The sequence below is a fragment of the Camellia sinensis genome, chromosome 1 (genome assembly GCF_055761805.1).
Source record: "Camellia sinensis isolate YWXY chromosome 1, ASM5576180v1, whole genome shotgun sequence".
Taxonomy (NCBI): Eukaryota; Viridiplantae; Streptophyta; class Magnoliopsida; order Ericales; family Theaceae; genus Camellia; species Camellia sinensis.
Genome location: NC_138961.1, coordinates 46015492 through 46037412, shown reverse-complemented (window position 1 = coordinate 46037412; position 21921 = coordinate 46015492). Strand labels below are relative to the sequence as shown.

The 21921-nt window shown below is 41.2% G+C and overlaps 1 long non-coding RNA gene across 1 annotated transcript in view; it reads left to right on the top strand.

The window, feature by feature from the left end:
* The first annotated feature begins 3107 nt into the window (after positions 1 to 3107).
* The window catches only part of LOC114287339 (uncharacterized), a 55383-nt gene continuing 36569 nt past the window's right edge, over positions 3108 to 21921 (top strand). The window contains exon 1 of the long non-coding RNA XR_003637869.2: positions 3108 to 3597. This is a non-coding gene — a long non-coding RNA (uncharacterized LOC114287339). The remainder of the gene's footprint in view (positions 3598 to 21921) is intronic.

Here is a 21921-nt window from a genome sequence, read left to right as displayed (position 1 = left end):
CTGATGGCATGGAAACAAACCCAATGCAATATGAGTATGCAAGCAAGTATGCATTAATGTCATGCAATGCAACTAATTATGCAATAGACATGCAACCTAAACATGCAAACACGTAATGTGCCAAGCTTGCATAATGTAATGCAATCTAAGTATGCGAGCATATAATGCAAACCACATACCTAATGGACTTATACCGAAGATGGACAGACCTCAGCCATGCCACAATCAGTGGCCAAAACACTAAAACTAAGGCACCAACATGCAAAACAAACATGTACACATATTGGTCCATCACTTAGGCACAAAGAGGACAACTCTCAAAAGCACTCAAAGAGTGAAAAGCATGCAAGCGTGACAACACTACATGCTCTGAAATGATGTCAAGGATGATGCCAAATCATACATACAAGTCAAGCATAACATGCAAGAAAGCTCAAGGCTTAAGGCTAGCAAAGTGGTTTACACTATGACCATAACAAGTGAGCCCCAAAGGGCCAAAGCGACTTAAAACAGTCCCAAGGTAGACCAAGACAAGGCTAGAACATGCATGGAATGAGGCCAAAACATGTTAGAAAGGTGAGCACAAAACATGAAGCATGTAAGGCTACAAAGGGGTGTTACACTAGACCTATTACTACCAAGTATGGCATGACTTAACCAATAAAAATCAGAGTTATTGTATGTCAAAATAAGCCCCAAAACCCACTTAGATAGCATCCCAAATGCCTAAGCATGGTGGCATGCACAATGATGCACTCTTAAGGCATAAGACACTAACTCTTCAAAGCTTTGAAAGGATGGCAAATGCAAGTATATGAGCATGAAACATGGACTGAAATGCCATATGAGATGATGCCAAATCATTGAAATGAGCCAAGTAATGCACTCATGTGACTTAGACCCTCAAAGCTAACAAGCTAGGGTGCCTTATGGCTATACAAAACATGACATATATGATCAAAACAACACCAAACAGAGCTTTAGCATGCTAAAATATGACTAAAAGTTTCTTTGAGTTGAGCCAAAATATGCAAGCATGATAGTCCAAATGCAAGATGCATGTTAAGGCAATAGGGGAGATTACAAGGCAAGTACACGGTGCATGCAAGAGACCACTAAACCAACCTAAAACAGAGGTATATCATGACCAAATGACACCAAATACTTGCTGAAATCAAGCCAAAACACGCTAAGCAAACATGCTGCCATTATGAGCCAATAACACAAGCAAATGAGACACAAGGAGAGAGGGGTGTCCCTCCCCTATACAAGACTCTAAAACTACCTTTCCACCATTGAAAATCCTCTGGATTTCAGTGGTAGAAAGGTCATGCAAAGGCAAGAACAAAGGCCAAAAGAGGTGGCTCAAAACAAGGCCAAACAAGGCCTAAGAGGGGGTAGACAGCCCCTAACCAAAAAGTGACCTTAAACAATCATCTTAAGCACACAAAAACAGAACTTTTTTCAGTTTACAGTTAAGCTTGAAACAATATGCAAATAGGTCTAAAAGCTTATGCCAAAATGGGAAAACAAAAGGTTAGTTGCTCACCCTTGAAGAACACCTTCAAGAACACAACTTCAGCTACTCCTTTGGATCAAAACCAGCCCAAGAACTCTGAAACCAACTTCCTAGTGCCTCAGCAACCATAGGAAGGTATTCTACTAGGTGCTCTAGTGCAAAAGTATGAACAAAATACACCTTTAAGGCACTAACACACACACAAATATAGATATATATATATATATATAGAGAGAGAGAGAGGGATATATGAGCTCTATATCTATTTTGCTGAACCTATGGAAAGGGAGGGGGGCTCCCCTCTTATAGGAAATCAAATTCAAAGCTTCTTGGAGATGCTAAGCTTTGGTTCAAATCCCTCCATACACGTGTATGGAGGGGAGAGTCCGTGCTCACCAGCTGGTACAACTGGCATGCACAATGCCTAAAAAACGCAAAGAAAAGGTCTCGGCCAGAAAATATGGCCGATCGACCAAAATAAGTGCCGACCGGCCAACATTTATGGCCGATGGCATCATGCCATAGCCGATAGGGTGTGGGGATGGCCAACAAGCCACCCTCTTCCCTCAGAAGCAAAACCACAAGTCCTTGGTCCACAACCAAGCACAAAGCAGACAAGTTGAGAGATCCTAGGGCAAGGCATGCAGCCGAGACCTTTGGGAACTCGAAACGAACACGAACATGGAAAATCATCGAGTGTTCAAACGATGACGTCCAAGTCTTGAGGACGATCAAAATGGGGCGACTATAGGGGGATCGGGTGGATAGAGTCTTATCATCGGTGTATGATCTGTGTGGATGGAGTGAGCTTAGTTGCCTTCTTGCCAACTTCTTGAGTATTGAGTGTGATGGGGTCCGAGTTGAGTTGCCAATGGTAGTTTGTGAATATTCGGATGTTTTTCCAGAGGATCTTACCAGTTTACCACCTCACCGAGAGATCTAGTTCTCTATTGATTTAGTGCCTGGCACGACACCGATTTCTATGGCATTGTATAGACACTACAAGAAAATGCACATCTGGCGATCAAAATTGGCGACTAAAAAAAATTTAGTTGCCAAAAGTTATGGAATTGGCGACCAAAAAATTTTTTAGTCGGAAAAAATATAATATTTAGCTACTAATTTTTTTTAGTCGGGATATATTGATTATTGGCGACTAAAAAAAAATTTAGTAGCTAAAAATACCAGAATTGGTGATAAAAAAATTATTTTACTCGCCGTATGTTGAGTTTTGGCTACTAATACCATTTAGTCGCCGAATAAAAAATAAATAATTATTTTTTATCTTTAGCGACTAAAAGTTTGGTCGCCAAAAACATATTTTCAGCGACAAAAAATATTTTAGTTGCCGTATATCGAGTTTTGGCTACTAAAATCATTTAGTTGCCAAACAGAAATAAAAAAAATATTTTTTTACCAAAAATTTATTTTCAGCGAGAAAAATAAATTTTAGTCACCAAAAAACTAAAATATTTGGAGGGATTTTTCAAATTTTGGAGGGTTTTATAAATTAATTGGTGACTAAAAAAGTTTAGTCGCTAATGGTGTAATATATATATAATTGGTTTCCAAACCACAAACTAGCGCCTGTGTCTCTCTCTCTCTCCCTCTGCCTCTCCCTCTCCGCTGCTCCTCTCCCTCCCTCTCTCTCCGCCCTCTCCTCCACCTCCCTCCTCCTCCCAACGCTACTCAAACCCTAACCCCATGTCCATTTCATTATTGCCTTCGCTTGTTGACTCTCCGTCAAATCTCAAGATTCATTACTCGCCCACTACTGCTCCTCAAGTTATGGACTCCTCAATTCGAGCGATGTGAAGCTCGCGTTGAGTTCCAAGGACAAACCCACTATTTCCTTGAATGTTCATCGGCAGATCTTGGTTGCTCACAACTGATTCTTCGCGGTTAAGCTTTCTGATCGGTGGTCGAAGCAGCAGCGAACTTCTAACCCCTACATTGTCGAGATTGCTGACTGTGATGACGTTGAAGTTTACATTGAGGCTCTAAGTTTGATGTATTGTAAGGATTTGAGGAAGAAACTCATGAAGGAAGATGTCACCAGAGTACTTGGAATCTTGAAGGTACTAATAATCATTTGCACATTGTAGAGGAAACTATGAACTTTTGTTGAATTTGTTGATTTATATGTTTGTACCTATTTGTACGTGTATATGAAATGATGGGTTCATTGGCATATTGTTCTGGTGGGGTTTTAGGAATTTGAATTCTGTATGTGTATATGAAATGATGCCTTCAAATTGTTTGATAAAATGTCTCTTAGGCTTCTCAAAATTCTAACCCACAAGCCTAACTATGTTTTTTTTGTTTCTTTTTCTTTCCGTTTTAGGTATTATATTTGCTTTTTTGTTTCTTTAATCTTTGAAATAAACTTTTTTTTTATTTTTTTTTCCAAATAAAAAATGAATTTGTTGTAAGTGAAATTGTGGAGCTAGTGGTTTTTATGAAACTGAAATGGGTGATTTTGGAATTGTTTGGACGGTTTTATCACTCAACAATTACCTAGAAGAAAATATAGAAAAGAAAGCAAAATCATCATATGAAAGGTTTCTTGGTAATAGAACTATCAGCTGCAGGGTATAGTACAGAAGGGGACAAAACAAGGCCATATATGAAGTAAGCTATTGGGGTTCTAAGTGGAAGCTTTGAATGGTTTGCACACTCTAGAGAGAGAGAGAGAGAGAGAGAGAGAGAGAGATAAAGGGAAATCAAATAAGCACAAGAAACCAAGGGTGTGATTTTTATTGCATAGAGTGAAGAGCTTGGAATACTAAAGAGAGTTAAGCATAGCATAAAGAGAAGTGCTTGGTTTTTTCTTTGGCAGAGAGAGAGAGAGAGAGAGAAAGAGGTTTATATTCCTCATCTTCCAACATTCTTCTACTTTATCTGGCTTTCTTGCAACTGTAGCAATCTATTATCAGCTTTGGTTGGCTCATTGGCTTTCATTCTATCACTCAAGCCATGTAAAACCCATCTATTTATCTTTACCTTCCTTAAATTATTCATCTTCATTCTTTAGCTTTAGCACTTTGAAAATTTTCAACAACGTTCACTATTTTCTTGGTAACCAAGCAAGGAACACAAACGAATTTGAAAATCAAAAAAGAATGGAACGGTTAATGAGTAAAAGAGAGAGAGAGAGAGAGAGAGAGAGAGAGAGAGAGAGAGAGAAAGAGAGAAAGAAAATCAGAAAAGAATGGAACGGTTAATAATTTTTTTAGTTATCGTTCGGTAATTGAATTAGATTATTGTTGTGTTAGCTTCATGGGGTTTTGAATGTTGTGAGTTGGGGAATCATGTTTCCTGTTGAAGCCATCATCGAGAGATACTTGAGAACTTTCTAGTCGGCAGATCTTGCTTGGTTTTATCTCCACAGCCTTTGCCAGTTTTCTTCCTATGTTATTGGGGTTGCTAGATGGGGAACATGACTTAAGCTTGGAAGTGAATCAAAGGGGGTGCAATACACTCATCATCGCAACATTGGGATTGCACTCTTTTGCCTAGCAACTGTGCAGGCATTTTTCTCTTCAACAAAATTTCTTGTAGAAAGTTGTCTAATGTTGTGTTCACTGTACTTATATGGTTGGTTGGTTGGTTGTTGTTATTTGTCATTACCCTTGATATGGTATAAAATTGGAATACTAATACAATTTTCGAATTTTAGCCTAATACAATTTTGAGATGATGTAATACAATTTAGACTAATATTTAGACTAAAAATATTTAGACTAATACAATTTTAGAATTTTAAGCTTTGTATTAAAATTTTGAGATGATGTAAAAATTGATATGGTATAAAATTGGGATACTACCTGACTTCCATGAAAACTTATATTCATTTATACTCATTCGTGTACTTGGAGTGCTAAGGAATTTAAATTGTTTTCTTCTCTTATCTTTTGGTTTGAATGCTTGTTGCTGGATATTATAATTTTCGCATTAGTTTTGTCATTTTGTCTATCCGAGGGTGTATTAGTATGCAACAATTTATTTGACACTAGTTTTGGGAAATTTGCTCATTTTGGAATGGTGGTGATGGAAAATTATATGGGGTTTTGTGTTGTTTTGGGATAATGTGAGTTTTTATGTAGTGTTGATCTATATATTATGCATATAGTAGGTGTCACTCTTTGTCCATTTGAATGTAAAGATTGGATCTGTAAGAGTTGAGTTTTAATGACTAGGACCTAACATTCACTTTGCCAACATGCAAGACTATTGATCTCTCCACTCATGTATCTGAACCTCACAAGAAAAACTTGCTTTTGCAAAGTTTATACAAAGAGGAGCAGGAGAAATTACATATGACAAATGGTAACAACAGCGGGAAGCATGCTTTTCATAGTGACATTCAAGATAAGGATATAGTTGAAGCTCTAGAAAATGAGGTTTAATATTGGACAGACTTTTCAAAAGTTCACTATCATCCCTAGAGTCTATACGAATATAATGGTTTTCATATGATTGTATGGAATTATTATTTTAGATTGGAATATACTTAGTTTGTATGGAATTTGACATTAAGTTATTCCTTTTTGGATGGTTGGAAGTGAAATGGATGCAAATTGCGAAATGATTGATAATATATGTATTGTTTTGTTTATATACATGGTATAGGTTGCACGGAATACATACAGGTTAAGGACAAATTAAAAAAAAATAATATCATATTTTTGGCCACTAAATAATTGGTAGCCAAAAAGGTAGTAAATATTTTTAGTGACTAAATAGTTAGTAGTTAAAAAAAAAATAAAATGAAATAAAAAACTTTTGGTGATTAAAATTTTAGTATCCAAATAAAAAAATAGACTTTAGGCGACTAAATTTTTAGTAGCTAAAAAAAATTATACTTCAGGCGACTAAAACATTTAGTAGCTAAAAAAAATAAGATGAACAAAAAAATCTTTTTGGCTACTAAATAAATTAGTAGTGGAAAATAAATTTAGTTTTGGCGACTAAATGTTTTAGTCGCTAAAAACGCGATAAAAGCTTTTGGCGACTAAAAGATTAGTCGCCAATTTAGCAAATTAATGACTAAAGTTTTTTTTGTCGCCAATACCTTTACTTTTGGCGACTACTTGTTTAGTTGCCAATTTAGGACTTTCGGCGACTAAAATTTTTTTAGTCGCCAATACCTTCGCCGACCGTCTTTCCGTGACCAAGTTGGCAACCAAACTATTTAGTCGGGAAAACGGCGACTAAAAATTTAGTCACCAAAAGTGCAATTTCTTGTAGTGAGATTTGCACCTGTCGAGTTGAGCGAGTTGAAGACCTAACTCCAGGAATTATTAGATAAGGATTTTATCTGCCCTAGTACTTCACCTTGGAGAGCACTGGCCCTTTTTGCCAAAAAGAAAGATGGTACGTTGCAACTTTATATAGATTACCAAAAGCTAGACTGGGTAACTATTAAGAACAAGTACCCAATGCCTCGTATAGATGATTTGTTTGATCAGTTAAAGGGGTCTTGCTGCTTGTCTAAGATAGACCTGAGATCGGGTTATCACCAGTTGAAATTAAGGGAGGAGGATATCCCAAAGGCGGCATTCCATACGCGGTATGACTATTACAAGTTTCTAGTGATGCCCTTTGGGCTAACCAATGTACCAGCTGTGTTTATGGATTTGACGAACCGGATCTTCCGTGAGTTCCTAGACCGTTTCGTGGTCGTCTTTATGGACGACATCTTGATTTACTCACTCTCTGAGGAGGAGCACGAGGAACAGTTACGAGTGGTAATTGAGTAGCTTAGAGCACACAAACTATATGCTAAGTTTGGGAAATGTGAATTCTGGCTGAGAGAAGCTAAGTTCTTAGGGCACGTGGTATCCGAGAAAGGGGTGGCTGTAGATTCATCCAAGATAGAGGTAGTGCAAGATTGGGAACAACCTAAGAATGCTTTCGAGATTCGTAGTTTTTTGGGGTTGGCCAAGTATTATTGTAGATTTGTGAAGGATTTCTTTAAGCTAGCCTCACCATTGACTAGACTGACAAGGAAAGGGATCAAGTTTGTGCGGAGTGAGACTTGTGAAAAGTCTTTTCAAGAGCTTAAGGTTAGACTTACCACTGCTCTAGTTTTGGTTATTCCGAAGATGGGTTTGGGTTATTCGGTGTATTGTAATGCCTCACGGGAAGGTTTGGGTTATGTTTTGATGCAAGAAGGGAAGGTAGTAGCCTATGGCTCGCGGCAGTTGAAAACACATGAGAGAAACTACCCTATTCATGATCTGGAGTTAGCGGTGGTAATATTTTCCTTAAAGATTTGGAGGCATTATTTGTTTGGTGAGAAGTTTGAAGTATTTTCTGATCACAAGAGTCTAAAATATCTGTTTACATAGAAAGACTTGAATCTGAGGTAGATGAGGTGGATGGAGTTCATAGAAGATTACGATTTCGAGTTACATTATCATCCGGGGAAGGCCAATGTTGTGGCCGATGCCTTGAGTAGGAAATCTATTAGTAGTGTAGCATGTATTGCCATATGGGAATGGGAGATGTTAGGTGCTATTAGAGAGTATGACTTGCCTCTTGGCGAGTCTATTGAGTTTGCAGCCTTGTTTGCGGTAGTTGCACAACCTACACTTGTGAACCGAGTGATAGAAGCATAGAAGGGTGACCTTGAGGTAGAATCCCTCCGGGAGAAAATTTTCAGTGAGAAGGTAGAAAGAGGCTTGAACATGTACTCCGACTCGAGTGTTAGATACCTTGACTGTCTCTTCATAGCAGAAGTCATGCCGAGAGGAAGTACTCCGAGAGTATCACGATTCACGCCTTGCAGTGCATCTGGGAGGCGCAAAGATGTATCACAACTTTTGTCGCCAGTTTTAGTGGAGGGAAATGGAGAAGGATGTGGCTGTGTTTGTGTCTAAGTGCCTTACTTGTCAACAAGTGAAGGCCGAACATCAGAAGCCAGCGGGTTTGTTGTAACCCTTGCATGTAGCCAAGTAGAAATGGGAGCATGTCACGATGGATTTTGTTGTGATGTCATTTGGGTGGTAGTTGACCGTTGACTAAGTCGGCATACTTTATACCTATGCGTGTGAGTGACTAGGTAGATTATTTTGATGACCTTTACATTAGGGACATAGTGAGATTGCACAAAGTCCCTATGACGATTGTTTCGGATAGAGATCCGTGCTTTATGGCTCGGTTGTGGCAGAGCCTATAGGGTGCCTCAGGCACAAGATTGACCTTTAGCACTACGTATCATCCTTAGACTGATGGATAGTCCAAGCGTACCATTTAGATCCTTGAGGATATGCTTCGGGATTGTGTCCTTAACTTTAAGGGTTTATGGGAGAAATAGTTGCCCTTAGTGGAGTTTGCCTACAACAATAGCTTCCAGTTAAGTATTGGCATGGCACCATTTGAGGCCTTGTATGGTTGACCGTGTAGATCCTTTGTGTGTTGGGCCGAGGTGAGTGATGCACCAATGTTGGATCCAGAGTTAGTTCGGGAGACAACGGAGAAAGTTACCCTGATTCGTAAGAGGTTGGTTACTGCCCAGAGTCGTTAGAAAAGTTATGCCGATTGTAGGAGAAGACCTTTGTCTTTTGAGGTGGGAGATCATGTCTTCTTGAAGATATCACCTAGGAGGGATTTGATGAGGTTTGGAAAGAGTGTGAAGTTATCCCCTAGATTCATTGGACCTTTTGAGATCCTTGAGTGGATCAGAGAGGTAGCTTATCGTTTGGCCTTACGGCCACAACTTTCCGGGGTTCATGATATGTTCCATATTAGTATGCTTCGGAAGTATGAGCTGGATCCATCACACGTGTTGGATTGGACCGACTTAGAGGTAGATGAGGATGCCTCGTATAAAGAGAGATCGGTGAGAGTCTTGGATACTTGAGACTAGGTCTTGCAAAGCAAGACAATTCCCTTGGTTGAGGTATTGTGTAAACATCACGGGGTTGAGGAAGCAACTTGGGAACGTGAGTTGGTAGTCCGTGAGAAGTATCCGAACTTATTTGTTAATGTTTGAATATGTATTGTATTGTCGTTGTGTTAAGGAAATATGAAAACATTCTATATGTTTTGAAAATACGGAAACATTGTATATGCTGTTTATGTTTTGGAAATGCGAGTTTATTATAAACATTGGATATGTTTTGGAAATATGAATTGCGTATTCAGTATTGAGAATTTGTCTATCATGGTGATGGAATTGAATTATTATCATTATGGTTGTAGTTGGTTTTAACTTAGTTTTAAAACTTGATTTGAAATTTTGGGGACAAAATTCTTTAAGGGGGGAAGATTATAGCGATTCCGGTTTTGACCCGACCCTTGTTGTATCCCGAACTCGGGTTTCATGGTTTCTTGTTGTTGATCTTATCTTGATTCCCTTGTATTTATTTGAATTTGGCTATTGGGTTGTTTTGGTTACGTTTTGGGACAGGTTAGTTGCTTAGTTTCTAAACTTTTGTTACCCAGATTTCTGCTCCTCCGCTCGAGCGGCACTTCTTGCGCTTAAGCGGGCTTTGCAAACTCTTAGTACTTTTTCAGGTCTGCAAAACTACTGGGAGAGTGTGTAGACACCCCATTTTTGACCGTCCTCAAGACTTGGATGTCACCGTTTGAACACTCGGTGATCATCCTTGTTTGTGTTCGTCTTGAGTTCCCGGAGGCCTCGACTGCGCGCCTTTCCTCAGAATCTCTCGACTCGACTGCTTTGTGTCTGGTTTTGCACCAAGAGCTTGTGGATGTGTTCCTGAGGGAAGGGGGTAACCTGTCGACCAAGTCTCCTGACCACCGGCCACCTTGATTTTCAATCGGCCAAATGTGATGGCCGGCCGGCTAATTTGACTGCCGGTCGACCACTTTGATGGCCGGCCGGCCAAGTGTGGTTTTCAATAGATATCTCTGTAGACAGCTGGCAGCTGTCATTCCAGGCCATACCCCAGCCCATGCTTGGACGTGGGAGTTCTGAGGAGCTGCAGATTGATATATTTCTATATCAATCAAGCTCTCTCACAGAGGAGAGGAGAAGAGGAGAAGAAGAGAGATACGACTTGAAAAAAATTTCCTCTCTCTCTAAAAATTCTCAGCTCTCTCCCTATCTCTCTCTTCCAAACCCTTGAAATCCTAAGGTTCTTGCCCCCTTTACACTACCACTCATAGCCTACAACCTCTATACTCCATTCCAGCAACTTGAGGCTGTTTTTCAGAGCTTAGGAACACCATTTCTCGGACCAAAAGCTGCTGGAAGTTTGGACTACAAAGGTGAGCCTCATTTCTCTCTCTTTTGCTCTATTTTGCATGCAATCTTAGCCTTTGTTGCTTACTTTTTTGGACTCTGACCCGAACTGTAAATAGTCATATTTTGAGCTCCTTTTCATGTTTGATCAAGGACCTCTTGCTGTTTGAGGTCTCCTCCTCCCCCTTTGTGTTTAAACTCTCTTTTAGGCCGATTTTTGCATGATATTTTAGGCTTATTTATGAGCTGTTTTAGACTTGGTCATAAACTGTGAAGTGCTTCATTTTAAGCCCCTCTTCAACTTTTTTGAAGGGCTCTTCACTGTTTGGGGCCAGCTATTGTCCCTTGTCTCCATTCTCTCTTCTAGGGCCATTTTTGCATGATAGATTAGCCCTATTTATGTTCATTTTTGAGACTTGTTATAAACTGGAAAAAGGTTTGTTTTGACATCATCTTCATGTTTTATTAAGGGCATTATTTTATTTGAGGCCACATGCTTCCTTGTATGCTTGATTGTCCCTTGTGTTGAGCCTTACACCTAAGCCCCAATTACATGCTTTGTTTAGCCTTCTAGCCACTGAAATCCAGTGGATTTTCAGTGGCTGGAACACTGTTTTGAGAGCCATGATTAGAGGGGGTGACCCCCCTCTCTCCTTCTCTTGTTTGGTGGCCCTTTTGGCCTTCCAAAGAGACCCTACCTTGCATGCTTCGAAGTCCCTTTTTAGGGATAATTTGGTGAGTTTTGGGACCACCATATTTGATTTTCAGAGTTGATTTGGCTATGCTAAGGCCTCGTTTGGCAACCCACATTTTTAGCCAAAAAGCCAAAAAGTTACTAAAAAAGCCAAAAAGTTTATAAATTTCACCCTACACGCCTATGTACAGTATCTTCACGTGATGGGTGGCAGATGCGGTGTAAAAAGACCGTTTTGCCCCTCCTTGATTTTTGTTATTCCGTTTTCACCCTCCCTTTATGTCAAACACTGATGGGAATCATTTCAGAGCTACGAATCATTTCAGAGCTATTATCAGAGAGGGTGTACTACCTTCAGCTATTCAGCTACATCAACATGAAGAGGGTTCTTCGTTCAACGCCAGAAGATAGTAGAAGCTCTGATCTGAAGAGAAAGAAAAATGAAGCGACGACGACAGTCCGCGAAGGCCGACGGAGAAGCAGTCCATCCCCTGACGATTCCTCCAGCCGCAGGTATGCTCTTCTTCTCTCTCTCTCTCTCTCTCTCTCTCTCTCTCTCTCTCTCTCTCTTCAACATCTCTTGTTTCTGTTTCGGAATGTAACCATGACTCGTATGGTCTGTTTGTGATATATGTATGAACTCTGTCTCTCTTTTTCTGTTGCACTGTGTCTGTGTGTATGTGTCTCGCGCTTTGTCTGACCACTTCCATATTTCAATCTGTCGATGGAATTCAGATTTGGGCAATATTTTCAGGAACTACCCTACACACTGCCATGTTTGGGGTTTTAGGGCTTCCTTTGAACTACTGACACCACTTTACAAATTATCGGGTTTTTGGTGGGGGGGAGGTGTGGATCTGATAACCATGACTTGTATGCTTTGTTTTTTGTATATGGATGAACTCTGTCTCTCAGTGTGTCTCTGTGTGTGTGTTTGTGTGTGTGTGTGTGTCTCTGTGTCTGTGTGTGTGGGTATGTCTCACCACTAGCCAATTTCAATTTGTCTTCTAAAAAAAATTTCCTTTTCGTTTGCTCTTTGTTTGTCTCCCCTAAAAAAATTTGTCTCACCACTTTCTTTTTCCGTTTTCAATTTGTCTCACCACTTGCACTTGTAAACTTTATTTTTATATCTATGCCATAGTTTATTTTCATGATTGAACAAACCAATTACTTATAAATTTATTTTTTAATTTGCTCTTTGTTAAGTGTTGGGTCTTCTGCTAAGGTTGCATGGCTTTACTCTTTTCTGTTTGAGAAAGAAAGTATGGGGCTGTAGACACCCCATTTTTGACCGCTCTTAAGACTTGGGCACTACTGATGTTTTGCTTCGCGGAGAAAGGTGTGCAGGGCAAAGATTCAATTTCTTCAGCAAGGAGAGAGGCAAATCCTTCAAAACACTTTGTTTAGGGGTTTGGAGTTGAAGAAAAGAGGAGAAGAGGGGAGAAGCCAAGTTGGAGAAGAAGATAGGCAAGAATTGCTAAGAGAGTGACGAGCAGCCCTCGCTGAATCGGGCTTATCTATCTGTATACTTGGAGTTAAGCTATGAGGCCACCACCGTCGGAAATCTTACTTCCGGGGCTTCATTTTGCACTCAAGAATCTCCTAGAGCCAAGTCCGGGTGGGGGAGATATGATCAGTTGAAGTCGGGCATCATCCCGGTTGGATCGAATCTGCGCGGCTTCACGGAAAAGGACATAACGTTTTGCACAGGAGGAATTTTGATGCAAGGTTTGCGCCATTGGAAAGCTAACTTCCGGGGCTTCAATTTGGACATCAATAGGCAGTTTTTTGACCTTACTGGCCATCCACCGGAACTATATTTATCCGGCCGGCAATTTATTGTGCCGACCGGCACTTTATTTTGCTGACCGGCAATTTTTGCTAGCCGACGACCTTCCGGAGCATTCTGCAGATTGAGTGGATTCCAGCTGTGCCAGCTGGAATGCACAGAATCGATCCCCCACGCGCATGTGTGTTTGTTTTGCACCTTGAGAGCCTTTGAACCCCTTAACCTTCTAGAAGCTTGAACCTTTTGGCCAAGCTTCTCCAAGAAGCTTGGCCAGCTGTTTTAGCTTCCTCTAGAAGCCTTGCACCCCCCTTGAACCCCTTGGCCCCTTTGAAGCTTGTCTTAAAAGCTTAGCATTACTTATATAAGCACCTCTCCTCCTCCTTTGTTTAGGTTAGAGATTTGAAGCAAAAAACCAGAGATATACCACATATATCTGATATACATACATACAACCCTCCATCTCTCTCCATATCTCTCTCATTCAACCATCAAATACCCTTGTTCTTGGGCCATTTCTTCATCAACTCATAGCACAAGGCATCCAACGCCCATTCCAGCAGCTTGAGGCTGTCCTCCAGAGGTTAAAAGCTCCCAAACTCGGTCCAAAGGTTGCTAAGGATTGGTTCTACAAGGGTGAGTCCCACTTTCCCTCTTTTGTGCATTTTCTTGGCCTATATCTTAGCCCCTTGTGGTTACATCTTTGGGCTCCGACCCAAACTTCAAATCATCATATTTTGAGGTCCTCTTCATGTTTGATTGAGGACCTCTTGCTGTTTGAGGACAGTAGCTAGCACTTCCTTCATTAGCCCTCTTTATGCCATAATTTTGCATAATATTTTTCGCTTGTGTGTGATCTGTTTTGAGGCATGTTATAAACTGTGAAGTTGCTTATTTTGAGCCCTTCTTCAACATTGAAGAAGGGCTCAACACTGTTTGGATACTCTATGTGCTACTTGCTTTGAAATCCATGTGGTAGCCCCGTTTTTTGTATGCCATTTTAGCCCCATCTTTGCTTGCTGTTTGGCCATGCCATAAACTGTAAAAATGCTTATCTCAGGGCTTCCTTGCTTCTGTCTTCATGCTCCATGTCCATATTATGCATGCTTTGTATAGCTGTAAGCCATTTCACGTGCCTAATTTTGCATTTCGGGATTCATTCCATGCGTTGAGTGTTGTTTCGTTATGTTTCGGGGCTGTTTTGCATCACCTATCACCTCTGAAATTTGCATGAAAATTGTCCATGTTTGTGCTTTTCAAATGCGTCGAAAAGTTGCTTCATTATGCTTAAGTCTTGGACCATGTATCTATGCATGTTTGCATGTCGTTTGCCTCCATGTACTTAGCATTTTGGCCACTGTTTTGGGCCTAACTAGAGCTGCCTAATTCATGTTTAAGACCATCCCTTGCTTATTTGCATGCTCACCTTGCATGTTTGCTTGTATCGGCATGTTGCATCCTTAGCTCGTATGCCTAAGTTGCATTGCATCTTGCATGCATCACCTTGCCTCTTGAGATGAGTATGATAGAGGTTAGGCCCCCTTGTGTGTTTATTTGGCTTGCATGCATTTTGAAATTGAAGTTGCACACTTGATTCTTTGGGCCATCATGCATGGAAATGCGTGATTGGTGGTCCGAGAATCGGGGCACATCCTCCTTTGAGTCATTAACATGATAAGGAATGTAATTGGTGCATAAATTGTTTGAATTGCATTGCCATGCAAGATTTTGCCCTCTGCTGCTGTGAGTTGCAGGTTCTGCAGGAATTTATTGCCGGCCGGCAGTATTTAGTGCCGACCGGCAGTCAATCGATGGCCGGTGGATCTATTTTGTGCCGGTGACTAAATGCTACTGCCGGTGGAAATTTTGCTCAGCCGATGATATCCCCCAGTGTCCTGAGAGGCATCCCTGAGACTTTGGCTGTTTTTAGAAGAGCAGAGCAGGGAAAACAAAGGCAAACTATGCATGGCAGTGCGATTCCGAGCCAGTCCCGAGCATGTGTTGCATCTGGCCCTCGCCCCGAGGCGGTTTACTATTTTTCTTTAGTTTAGTTAATTTGTTAATTAATTAATTAATTTGTAATATTTAATTAGCTTGCGTAGTTAATTAATTTGTAATATTTATTTGGTCCCTCCAAGCGAGGGCATATTTGTAATAAGTGTGGGTGCGTGTGTGCATGTCTGCCAACCTCCACTTCTTTCTTCCCTTTTATTTACCTGCTTATGATGGTAGATTAGGGCACATTTATTTTAGCATACCTTATGCTATGCATGCGTGCATTCATGCATTTGTTGACATGCACCAGGCTCGGTACATCATACAAACTACATTGTACTTTTCAATTCCAAATTGAATACATGTTACTTGTAGCATTTCATATGCCATTTTAGGGTTAGCCGAGCCTGTTTAGATTGCACCTTTGCATGTGTTGCATTAGCCATTTCTAACATGAACTAGGATCATGCATATGATTACTGACTAGTTTCTGTTGTGGCTCGGAGTACTAGGTAAGCTTTTATGCTTTAGCATATCGCATGCGTGTGAGTGTTGCCATGACAGTATGATTGCCATGAGGCTAGCTCCTTATGTGATATAATTGCTTGAATGCCTGTGGATGGAGGTCGAATTGCTTAAATTGGGATAACACATTAAAACTGTGAATTTTAAAGCCCACTAGATAGTGGCAAAATCATCTTTTCTAAAAGCCCACTTGAGGGTGGCAAAACCTGCATTTTAGCCTACTTGCGAGTAGCAAACCATTTTCAAAACAAACATGAAATGTTTTGTTCCAATTTGGGCGATTTGGTCTATACTTGTTTGCTGTGCGCATATCATAGTAATTCTAGGCTGATAATCGGAATAAGAACATGTAAAGTTTTCAAAAACGGATATCACGGTTAGTAGAGGCCGGTCTTCGGACCGGGCGAAAGGGGGTGCTCATAGCTGACCTTCCCCGATCATACCCAAGCTCCCGAGCCGAGACAACTCCGGTGATGACGGACACGTGGCCTTCGGCACCGAGTCAGGGTTTCCTAAATTCTCCCATTTTAAAATATTTAGGTGGCGACTCTGTATCTGGCAAAGCAGTCCATGTTTGGCACTACTTTTTCAAAAATCTGTTTCTCAAAACGATTTGCCAGATTTGGACTCTTTGGTTCAGATTAAGAACCGTGACACAAATCGAGTCCGAACTACTGTAGCACGAGGCCCACGCGGGCGCCGTTACAGTTTCTGGCGACTCTGCTGGGGAATTAGAGAGCTTGACTCGAACTCGTGATATCCTGTTTTGATCTCATTTATGTGTTTCTTTGCATTGCATGTGCATTGGTGCGCCTAGGAACACAGTGTTTGCCATCTGCCATTCCTGAACGGTTTGCCGGAGGCTTGTCTTGTCAAGGCATGTCCATAAGGCTGACCGGCTATGGGCTCTGACAGCATGGGAACGCAAACCCCGGTTTACCGGGGCACCCTTTTTGACCATTCGACCTAGTGCATATTCGGAATCCATAGTGACCATTCCAAGTTAGGACAGGTTGCTTACCCGATGTTAGGTTGTTTGAAAACCGTTGTGTGCATCGTGAAACCCTAGTTCCTGACAAAATAGGACAGGGAAACCCTACCCCAACATAGGGGTGTTTTGGCTCTCTCTTACTTGCTATGTGCTTTTAGAGTGTATCTCTACAGGAATGCATATACCAGTTTACAAGTCTGGGCATCCGGCCTGTGGGCATCAGCATCAGTATTTGCGGAGTCAGCTTTACCTGTGGGTATCAGACTCAGATTTGGGGCAGAATTTTGGGGCAGAATTCAGTAGGAGGCACAGTCATTCAGCTCTGCTCATATGGGCTATCGTGAAATCGGGCTGAGATGCTGTCTGTTTTCCCTTTTGCTAAGTAGTCTTGGAACCATAGCATCAGAAGGGTCTGATATCCCCCGGGTACTCTGGACCTGTGTTGTTATGTGATCGGGGGATGAACCACTTGCTGGCAATGCTCAGTTTACTCCAGATGTGATGGATGGCACCCACTATTTTGAGCATTTGTGAATGTTATTTATTCTGCTTTCTGACTTGGGTATTGAGTCTGTCTTGTTGCATCGAGTCAGTCCTGTTGAGTCTGTCTTGTTATATCGGGTCAGTCCTGTCGAGTCTGTCTCATTGTATCAAGCTAGTCCTACTGAGTCTGTCTCGTTGTGTCGAGTCAGTCCTGTTGAGTCTGTCTTGTTGTATCGAGTCAGTCTTGTTGTGCAGAAGTCGGGTGATTCCGGGGGTGTTACTTCGGATATCACTATTCTGCTTTGTGTTTGTCCTTTTGAGTCTGTTTCTGCCAGGGAGCCAGTTGTGCCAACAGATTTGAATGAACAGCAGTGATTTTCACACTCTTGTGTTTGCTTCTGCCGTGTGCCAATTGTGCCAGAAGTATTGAATGGAATGACAGTGCTCTTCGCCTGCCTTTTCTATGCCTTGAAATCATTGTATCGACCTAAGTTTTTTTCAGAACTTTTTTTGAACACTGCGGTGAAAACGAAGAGGAAGGAATTCCTCGGGATTTGCAAAATTTTGATCATTTGAGAGAAAGAGAGGCGTGCTAAGCCCTTAATGATTGAGATCATGCTTGTTAATGTGAGTATTGAGAAGGACCCTGGCTTGATCCAGATTGGTTCTACACTGTCTTCGGCGCGAGCGATTTGTCGCTTTCTTAAAAAATTTCAAAAAATATTTTGCGCAGTCCTTCAAAGACTTGTGTGGGATCACTCTTGAGATTGTGCAGCTTAGGATCGCTCTCAGCCTCGAGATTCGACCCCTCACTTTCAAACCTTGAACCTGAGTTCAGAACGTTCAACGGTCAACCACAACGTGAGGCCTGTGTGGCCAGATTCGAAGCAGCCCTCGGACAAGAGGCACCAAAGTCAGATCAAGAAGATCAGATCAAAGGAAGCTTGTAAAGCTAGATCAGAAGCCCCCCTCAAACTAGGGGCAAAGATGTCAGACGTGCTCGAAGAGCCGAAGATGAGTCCTCTTGCAAATCAACAGCCACTCTCCTGGATACGGATGGCTTCAAAACCCTAAAACCATTTGGCATGGATTTGCTACACTTTTACCCTTTGAGAGGCTCGCTGGGCCGAAAACCCAGAAGGGCGACCCAGGCAAAAGTTAGAGCAAGAGAAAAATACAAAAAAGGAAAAAATGCAAAGAAAATCACAAAAAAAAGAAAATAAAAAAAAGGAAATGAAATGAAAAGAAATGAAATGAAAAGAATTGAAAAGAAAAGAAAAACAAAGCTCGCAAGGTCGAAAACCCGCATCGGGCGCCTTGGCAAAAGTTAGAGCCTAAAAAGGAGAGGTTAAATACCCGAGTGTACCTTAACCCCGAACTACGTAAGGCTTGATTCCCATCATTGGGATACGTAGGCAACTTCATTCTGAAGTCCAGCCCTGAAATACTTCAAATTCAACTGTGTCCATGTAATGGTTCTAGTCATCTTTGCCTTTTCTGTATCTGGGAGTTCGGTTGCAATCATCGCTCTGAGGACTGATTACAATACACTACGGGGCCATTCAGACAAGGGGCAACTTTCCGTTGCCATTCAATGCGCTGCGGTGCCGTTCAAACAAGGGGCAACTTTCCGTTGCCATGCAGGCCTTTTCGAGCAAGGGGGTAATTTTCATCCAGATCCGAGGTTGTACGTCTCAAGAGTGGGTTCCGTGCTTGTTAAGCATTGGCCGTTTGCAAAAATAGTTTTTGAGAATTTTTACTGAAGTTGACTAATTTTCTCGAAAATTGTTCTATTTTTTCCAAAAACTGGACCACTCCTCGGACCCAAAAAAGGAAAATTTTCAGTGCTCATAGCCCGACTTGCATGATTTCAAATCAAAAATCGAACAAGTATGTTAATCTAACTCTCATATTGGTCAAAATTGTTTTAGTAGAAAACCAAAACAAAAAAATGGTCAAAATGATGAACTAGGGGCACAGTTGAGTCAGGCTTCCTGTCTTTCCCCCGTTGTCAATGCATCTGCCAAGAAGGGCACTCTACCTGCCAGAAAAGGGCACAACTGAAGTCAACAACAAAGGGCTAAAAGCTCTCTCATCCTCTAAGCAATGAGGTATCAAGCCAAGTGCGAAGCACGGACGGGAACGGATCAAGATATTCCACTCCTTTGTTTGGACAGATCTAATCACGTCCGAACTCCCCAGCAGGGCATCATCAACCAATGTTGGCTGCAGATTTGCTACACACCCAGTTGTAGCACAACCCCTCTATGGGAGAAACTTACTGTTGTGAACAAGAGTCTGGTAGAATACCAGGGGCAAGAGCCCACAATTTCCAACTTATCCATCAACCACCCAGGGGAGGGATGAAAAACGAGAGATTAAAGAATAGAGAGATGTGCGCTGAGAGAAACAGCGAGAAAGGGGTTTTGAGAGAAAAAGCGAGAAAAGGGTTTTGAGAGAAAAACCGAGCTTGAGAGCCGAGTGATGTGAGAATCACAAATAAGAAAGGGTGGGAATAATACCCGGTGAAACAGGCTCCCTGCGCACGTCTGTGTGTCGTGTCTTTTGTTTTGTTTGTCTCGATTCTTGCTTTGAGTCGTTCCGAGCGTGTCTCGACGTGTTTAGGTTGTTTACCTTTTGTTTTCCGTTGTTGAGTCTTTCTCGCTGTGTTCAGTCGTAGGCTCAATACCTGGCCGAAAACTCATCTCTCAATTTCAAAAATAAATCGTTTTGTGCTCAGAGTGCTGTGCCATCCTTCACGTTTGTGCAAAACAAGATTCTTTTTTCCATAAAACTGTAGGGTCCACCCCCGATAAGTGTGAACGGTGAAACCAGGACCTATCTGAAGCTATGATGGTTCCAAACTGCAAAGCAAAGACAAAAGAGCGAAAATCGAAGTATCTGAGTTTGTGTCAACTTCAGAAAATTCCGTGATTGTACTCCGGACGTACCTCTTCAGGGCCTTGTCAATGCTCCGAAATATGAGTGTACCTCTACCTCAGGCGCAAGATCAATCCTGCTTCGAGGTTATGCACTCTTCCACTTACATTGTTATGCATCCACTTCACTTGCATTGTAATGCATTATACCTATCAAGTTTCTTCCTCAGTCATGCACGATATTGTATGCGCGGTTCATTCGAAGAAGTTCCGTTTTAAGGTCATTCACTTTTGTGTATCAATCACACACACTCACTTTAGTGTATCAATCACACTTCATTCGCTTTAGTGTATCAATCACACTTCATTCGCTTAGTGTTTCAATCACACTCTAATTTCAATTACACTCTAATCTACTTAGTGTATCAATCACACTTTGTTCACTAAGTGCATCTATCACACTTTGTGTTCATTTTCAGTATATCAATCATACTTTGTTCACACTGTGCATCTATCACACTTTGTGTTCACTTTTAGTGTATCAATCACACTCTGTTCACTAAGTGCATCTATCACACTTTGTGTTCATTTTCAGTATATCAATCATACTTTGTTCACTGAGTGCATCTATCACACTTCGTGTTCACTTTTAGTGTATCAATCACACTCTGTTCACATAGTGCATCTATCACACTTTGTGTTCATTTTCAGTATATCTATCATACTTGTTCACATAGTGCATCTATCACACTTTGTGTTCATTTTCAGTATATCAATCATACCTTGCTCACTAAGTGCATCTATCACACTTCGTGTTTGCTTTCAGTATATCTATCATACTTGCTCACTAAGTGCATCTATCACACTTCGTGTTCGCTTTCAGTATATCTATCATACTTTGTTCACTTAGTGCATCTATCACACTTTGTGTTCACCTTTAGTATATCTATCATACCTTGTTCACTTAGTGCATCTATCACACTTTGTGTTCACCCTTTGTGTATCTATCACACTATGCTCACCATACTCGCTTAGTGTATCTATCACACGCTCAACTACTGTACGCTCACATTTTGCTTCATATAGTGTATCCATCACACTTGCTTCACCTTTTATGTATCTATCACACTATGCTCACTTTGTGTATCTATCACCCGTTCACTTTGTGTATCCATCACACGCTCCCTTTGTGCATCCATCACACACGGTTGCTTAGTGTATCTGTCACATATTTGCTCAGTGTATCCATCACACTTATTTCGCTTTGTGTATCTATCACACTTTGCTTTGCTTAGTGTATCAATCACACTTTATTCGTGTAAGCATGTCCATCACACTCTCTTCACTATGTGTATCTATCACGCATGTTTGTCCACTTAGTGTATCTATCACACTTCGTTCACTTTTGTGTATCTAACGCACATGTTCGTGAGAATTGCATAATTCTCTTACACCCTTTCTGCACGAGGTGTAGTTTGGCTTGAGCTTACTTGCTTGCCTAGCATTCGCTTAAAATTTTGCATTTATTTCACATAATTGCTTCATTACAGCTCTCTTTACATGATCATGAGTGATAACCGGCTTCGCGTAGCGTATAAGTCCAACTTTCAAAATCGGCTTCGCGTAGCGTATAAGTCCAACTTTCAAAACCGGCTTCGCGTAGCGTATAAGTCCAACTTTCAAAATCGGCTTCGCGTGGCGTATAAGTCCAATTATCAAAGTCTTCCTGCATATCATTTGCATCCTACCCCTGAACTACGCTGGTTTGATTCCTTGCAAAGGGATACGTAGGCAGCCTGTGGGCACAACCATTTATTTATCGATATTTTGTTTGT